This window comes from Colobus angolensis, unplaced genomic scaffold (assembly GCF_000951035.1).
Source record: "Colobus angolensis palliatus isolate OR3802 unplaced genomic scaffold, Cang.pa_1.0 Scaffold314, whole genome shotgun sequence".
In the NCBI taxonomy this organism is placed as follows: Eukaryota; Metazoa; Chordata; class Mammalia; order Primates; family Cercopithecidae; genus Colobus; species Colobus angolensis.
The window spans coordinates 1808688-1814774 of record NW_012116422.1 but is presented as its reverse complement, the minus strand read 5'-3'; the positions used below and the strand labels follow the sequence as shown (position 1 = coordinate 1814774).

The 6087-nt window shown below is 43.8% G+C and overlaps 1 pseudogene; it reads right to left on the bottom strand.

Annotated features, from left to right (window-relative positions):
• Positions 1-3300: 3300 nt before the first annotated feature.
• On the bottom strand, positions 3301-5067 carry LOC105518219 (annotated as a pseudogene).
• Between the last annotated feature and the right edge of the window lie 1020 nt (positions 5068-6087).

Here is a 6087-nt window from a genome sequence, read left to right as displayed (position 1 = left end):
GCATTCATCAGAGAAAAATAGTACAGTTTCACTTTGGGAGGCCGAGGCGGGCAGATCATGAGGTCAGGAGATTGAGACCATCTTGACCAACATGATGAAACCCTGTCTCTACTAAAATACAAAAGGTTAGCTGGTCATGGTGGCATGTGCCTGTAGTCTCAGCCACTCGGGAGGCTGAGACACAAGAATTGCTTGAACACAGGAGGTGGAGGTTGCAGTGAGCCGAGATCGTGCCACTGCACTCCAGCCTGGCGACAGAGCAAGACTCCATCTCAAAAAAAAAAAAAAAAACACAATTTCTGGGAAACTTTGAGGGTCCAATTGAGAGTGATTTATGAAATACAATGAGAAATTCAGATAATACGTAAGGATGTGATGAAGAAAGCAAAAATGTGTGGAATTGTTATCTTTGCTTTCATGTTTTTCACTACATTATTTTAAACCTGAAGGCTATAGAAGTCTCATGACTAACTTTGGGGCAAAGGTCCTTCTGTGCTAAATATTGTCTTGGGACCTGATGTTTTGTTATTGGCTTTGATCTCTAAGTGTACAACCTTTGTTTCCCTGACTTGCAGGAAGGGACCTCTTCAGACTGTCTCATGGGTAGAGAAATCTTACCAAATGAGGCCAATGGAGATTATGTACTGTTGAGGCTTTGTGCTTTAACATAGTGCATTGTGGTAAAGTTACAGTTTAATAGCAGTTGTAATATACTGGATTTGAAAATAATTGAAGTCTTAGCTTAAACCTCATTTTGACTTTCAGAGTTTAAATCATTCAATAATCTTATAGCTGAATGGCTCCGGTTTTCAGTAGGATAGTTATTCTAAGACACTAAGTGAAAAAAAAAAATTGTAACAAATTCTGACCTCCACTTGAATGGGGAAAGTTAGAGTACACATTTTACACTAAACTGTTTTCTTTTTTTTCGGGGGGGACAGAGTCTCACTCTGTTGTGCAGGCTAGAGTGGAGTGGCACAATCTTGGCTCACTGCAACTTTCGCCTCCCAGATTCAAATGATTCTCTTGCCTCAGCCTCCCGAGTAGCTGGGACTACAGGTGCATGTCACCACACCCGACTAAATTTTGTAGTTTTAGTAGAGATGGGGTTTGGCCATGTTGGCCAGGCTGGTCTCGAACTTGTGACCTCAAGTGATTCACTGCCTCAGCCTCCCAAAGTGCTGGGATTACGGGTGTGAGCCACAATGCTCGGCTGTTTTAAATTTTTTAAAATTAAAATTGTAAAAAGTCACGAAGTGTTTTATATACTTATTTAATTTATTTATTTGAGACAGAGTCTTATTCTGTCGTCACAAAGTGCAGTCGTGTGATCTTGGCTCACTGCAACCTCTGCCTCCCGGTTCAAGCAATTCTTGTGCCTCCGCTTCCCAAGTAGCTGGGACTACAGGAGCACGCCACCACGCCTGACCTAAAATGTTTTATAACTAATGTATGTGTTTATAAAAAAATTATAGAATGAATGTAATTCATAGGAATACACATTTAAATTTTTATTTTTACGGTGTACTAATTTTTTTATTGTGGCAAAATATATATAACATAAAATGTACTATTTTAATAATTTTACAGATACAATTCAGTGGCATTAAGTACATTCACAGTATTGTACACATCAACAGTTTCCAGAACTTTTTCATCATCCCAAACAGAACCTCCCCACCTCTATTCTATTTGCGGTCTCTATGAATTTGTCTATTCCAGGTGCCTCATATTAAGTAGAATCACACAATATGTGTCCTTTTGTGTCTAACTTATTTCACATAGCATAATGTTTTCAAGGTTCATCTATGTTGTAGCACGTATCAGAATTTCATTCCTTATGGCTAAACAGTATTCTATTGTATATATATACCACATTTTGCTTCTCTGTGTTGATGGATCACCATCTGTTGATGGACACTTGGGTTGTTTCCATCTTTTGGCTATTGTGAATGATGCCACTGTGAACATTGGTGTACATGGATCTGTTTGAGTCTCTGCTTTCAGTTCTTTTGGGTATATTCCTAGGAGTAAAATTGCTGGATCCTATGGTAATTATTTGTTAAAAGTTTTTGAGGAACTGCCAATCCATAGCAGCCGCACCATTGCACATTCCCACCAGCAGTGCACAAAGGTTCCAGTTTGTCTGCATCATCACCAACATGTGTTATTTTGTGATTTTGTTTTTATCATAGCTATCCTAATGGGTGTGGAGTGATATTGTGGGTTTTTTTCTCATTAAACTTTACTTGTTTATTCTTTTTGAGACGGAGTTTTGCTCTTGTTGCCCAGGCTGCAGTGCAGTGGCGCAACTTGGCTCACCACAACCTCCGCCTCCCGGGTTCAAGTGATTCTCCAGCCTCAGCCTCCGGAGTAGCTGGGATTACAGGCATGTGCCACCATGCCTGGCTAATTTTGTATTTTTAGTAGAGATGGGGTTTTTCCACGTTGGTCAGGCTAGTCGCGAACTCCTGACCTCAGGTGATCTGCCCACCTCAGCCTCCCAAAGTGCTAGGATTACAGGCATGAGCCACCGTGCCCGGCCTGTTTATTTTTATTTTTATTTTATTTCATTTTATTTTATTTTGAGATGAGTCTTGCTCTGTCGCCCCGGCTGGAGTGTAGTGCAGTAGCGCAATCTCGGCTCACTGCAACCTCCCTCCACCTCCTAGGTTCAAGCAATTCTCCTGTCTCAGCCTCCCAAAGTAGCTGGGATTACAGGTGCCTGCCAGCATGCCCAGCTAATTTTTGTATTTTTAGTAGAGATGGGGTTTCACCATGTTGGCCAAGCTGGTCTTGAACTCCTGATCTAAGGTGATCCGCCCGCCTCGGCCTTCCGAGTGCTGGGTTTATAGGCATGAGCCACAGCGCCCAGCCTTGCTTGTTTATTTTTAAAACTAGGCAGTCAACTGTGATAGTGAGAAGGGGTCAAAGACTAGAACAAGGAGTTCAGTCTATAACTTGACTGTGAATAATCAGTTGAGATAACTGACTACCTTGGAACCAGCCTCTCATTAAACTTTGTTTCATGGGTCTCAAAATTCTGAGATGGATTCTTGGTCCTGTTGCTTCCATTAAACAGTACTAATTTTAAAAACTAGTAATTTAAAACTGCCATGTGAAAAAAACTCAAAGTGGATCACAAAACAGTCATATTTTCCTTCTGAAGGTTTTACCATGCACTGTTATCATTAACCAGTCTCTTACTGTTAAACTTAAATGGCCAATCGAAACAAACAGTTCTGAGACTGTTCTTCTACCATTGATTGAGACTGGGGTGGCAGGTATTAGGGATGATATTCATGTAGTCTTCTGAGCTTTCTGAGCAGACTCGATGATATTGCCAGGTCCAGGAGCCTTCTTGTCCACTGTTTTTTTTTTTTAAATTAAAAAAAATTTTTTTCGAGACGGAGTTTTACTCTTGTTGCCCAGGCTGGAGTGCAATGGCATGGTTACGGCTCACTGCAACCTCCATCTCCCATGTGCAAGTGATTCTTCTGCCTCAGCCTCTCAAGTAGCTGGGATTACAGGTGCCTGCCACCATACCTGGCTAATTTTTGTATTTTTAGTAGAGATGGGGTTTCACTCTGTTGACCAGGCTGGTGTTGAACTCCTGACCTCAGGTTATCTGCCTGCCTCAGCCTCCCAAAGTACTGGGATTACAGGCGTGAGCCACGGCACCTGGCCATTTTTTAATTTTTTGAGAGTCTCACTCTGTCACCTAGGCTGGAGTGCAGTGGTGCTATCTTGGCTTATTTGAACTTCCACGTCTCAGCTCAAGCATTCCCCAGACCTCAGTTTCCTGAGTAGCTGGGACCACAGATGCATGCCACTACACCCAGCTAATTTTTTGTATTTTTGGTAGAGATGGGGTTTCACCATGTTGCCCAGGCAGGTCTCAAACTCCTGAGCTCAAGTGATTCTCCTGCCACAGCTTCCCAAAGTGCTGGGATTACAGGCGTGAACCACTGTGCCTGGCCTTATCCTCTGTTTTCATGACACCCACAGCAACTGGCTGTCTTGCATTATGAACAACAAAACAACCCAGAGGAGGATAGTCAGAAGCTCTCAGCACACATGGGCTTGACAGGAACCACATCAAAGATGGGAGTATTACCAGATTTCAAGAATTTAGGGCCATCTTTCAGCTTACTACAATGGCAATCAGTCTTTCCCTTCAGCTCAGGAAACTTGCAGGCAGTGTGAGCCATGTGGCAGTCCATTACAGGAGCATAGCCAGCACTGATTTAGATTGAGTGGTTCAGGATAATCACCTGAGCAGTGAAGCTAGCTGCTTCCATTGGTGGGTCATTTTTCCTGTCACCAGCAACATGGCCATGATGAACATTTTTGACAGATATGTTCTTGATGTTGAAGCCCCCATTGTTCCCAGGAAAAACCTCACTCAAAGCTTCATGGTATATTGCAACAGATTTGGCTTTAGTTGTAACATTGACTGGAGCCAAGGTGACCACTTGGAGAGCGGTCTTGGGAGAGACAGACACAAGGGCTTGTCAGTTAGACAAGTTGGTGGTAGGATGCAACCCAGAGCTTCCAGCAGAGTGTTGACACTGACATTGCCATCTTTATAGGTGACTTTCCATCCCTTGAACCAAGGCATGTTAGCACTTGGCCCCAGCATGTTGCCATCGTTGCAACCAGAAATTGGCACAAATGCTACTGTGTTTGGGTTGTAGCCAACTTTCTTATTGTAAGTGCTGACTTCCTTAACCATTTCCTTGTATCTCTTCTGTCTGTAGGGTGGCTAAGTGGAATCCATTTTGTTAACTCCAACAATTAGCTGTTTCACATCCAGTATGTACGTCAGAAGGAGATGCCAGCTTCAAATTCACCAGCTGCAACAATCAGGGTAGCACAGTCAGCCTGAGATGTGCCTGTGGTCATGTTTTTTTTAAATGTCTTTGTCTTGGGGCATCAACTAGTTACATAATACTTTCTGGCCTCAAGTTCCCACAGGGAACTATCATCAGTACCACCACCCTCACACTTAGCTTTCAGTTTATCCAAGACCCAGGTGTACTTGAAGGACCCCTTTCCCATCTCAGTAGCCTTGTAGAGACTGGGTCTCATCATGTGGCCCAAGGTGGTCTTGAACTCCTGAGCTCAAGGGATCCTCATGCCTCGGCCTCCCAAAATGCTGGGATTACAGGCATGAGCTACTGCACCCAGGTGATAAATGGTGTTTTGTCAAGCGGCAGGATTAATAATACCTGACATGGGCCGGGTGCAGTGGCTCACACCTGTAATCCCAACACTTTGGGAGGCTGAGGCGGGCGGATCACCTGAGGTCGGGAGTTTGAGACTAGCCTGACCAACATGTAGAAACCCCGTCTCTACTTAAAATACAAAATTAGTCTAGCATGGTGGCGCATGCCTGTAATCCGAGCTACTCAGGAGGTTGAGGCAGGAGAATCACTTGAACCCAGGAGGTGAAGGTTGCAGTGAGCCGTGATGGTGCCATTGCACTCCAGCCTGGGCAACAAGAGCGAAACTCCCATCTTGGGGGAAAAAAAAAAGATCGAAAGGACTGAGTTCAGGGGGCTTCCAGAAAGGTAAGCTAGAACATGTTCATGTGCTGAGAGGGTGGCACACCATTCTCCAAGGGAATTGAAGCTCCTACAACATTGTACATCTCACCTCTGTAACTCTTTATTTTACTGTTTATTTATATCCTTTAAAATAACGTTTGTAAGAGTCTAGTGACCAGGTTTCCATTCATTCTGTGAGCTTCTCTAACAAATTACTAAAACCAAAGGAAGGGATTGCAGAATCCCAATTTTTAGCCAGCTGGTCAGAAGCACAGGTAAAACAACCTGGGACTTGGGATTGACATCAACAGTGAGGGGCAGCCTTAGGGACTGAACCCTCACTCAACCTATGGGGTCTGACATTATCTCCAGGTAGGAGATAGAGGACACCCAGCTGGTATTTTCTGAAGAGTTGATTGCTTACTTTTTCTTTTAATTTGAGATGGAGTCTTGCTCTGTCGCCCAGGCTGGAGTGCACTGGTGCGATCTTGGCTCACTGCAACCTCTGCCTCCCGGGTTCAAGCGATTCTCCTGCCTC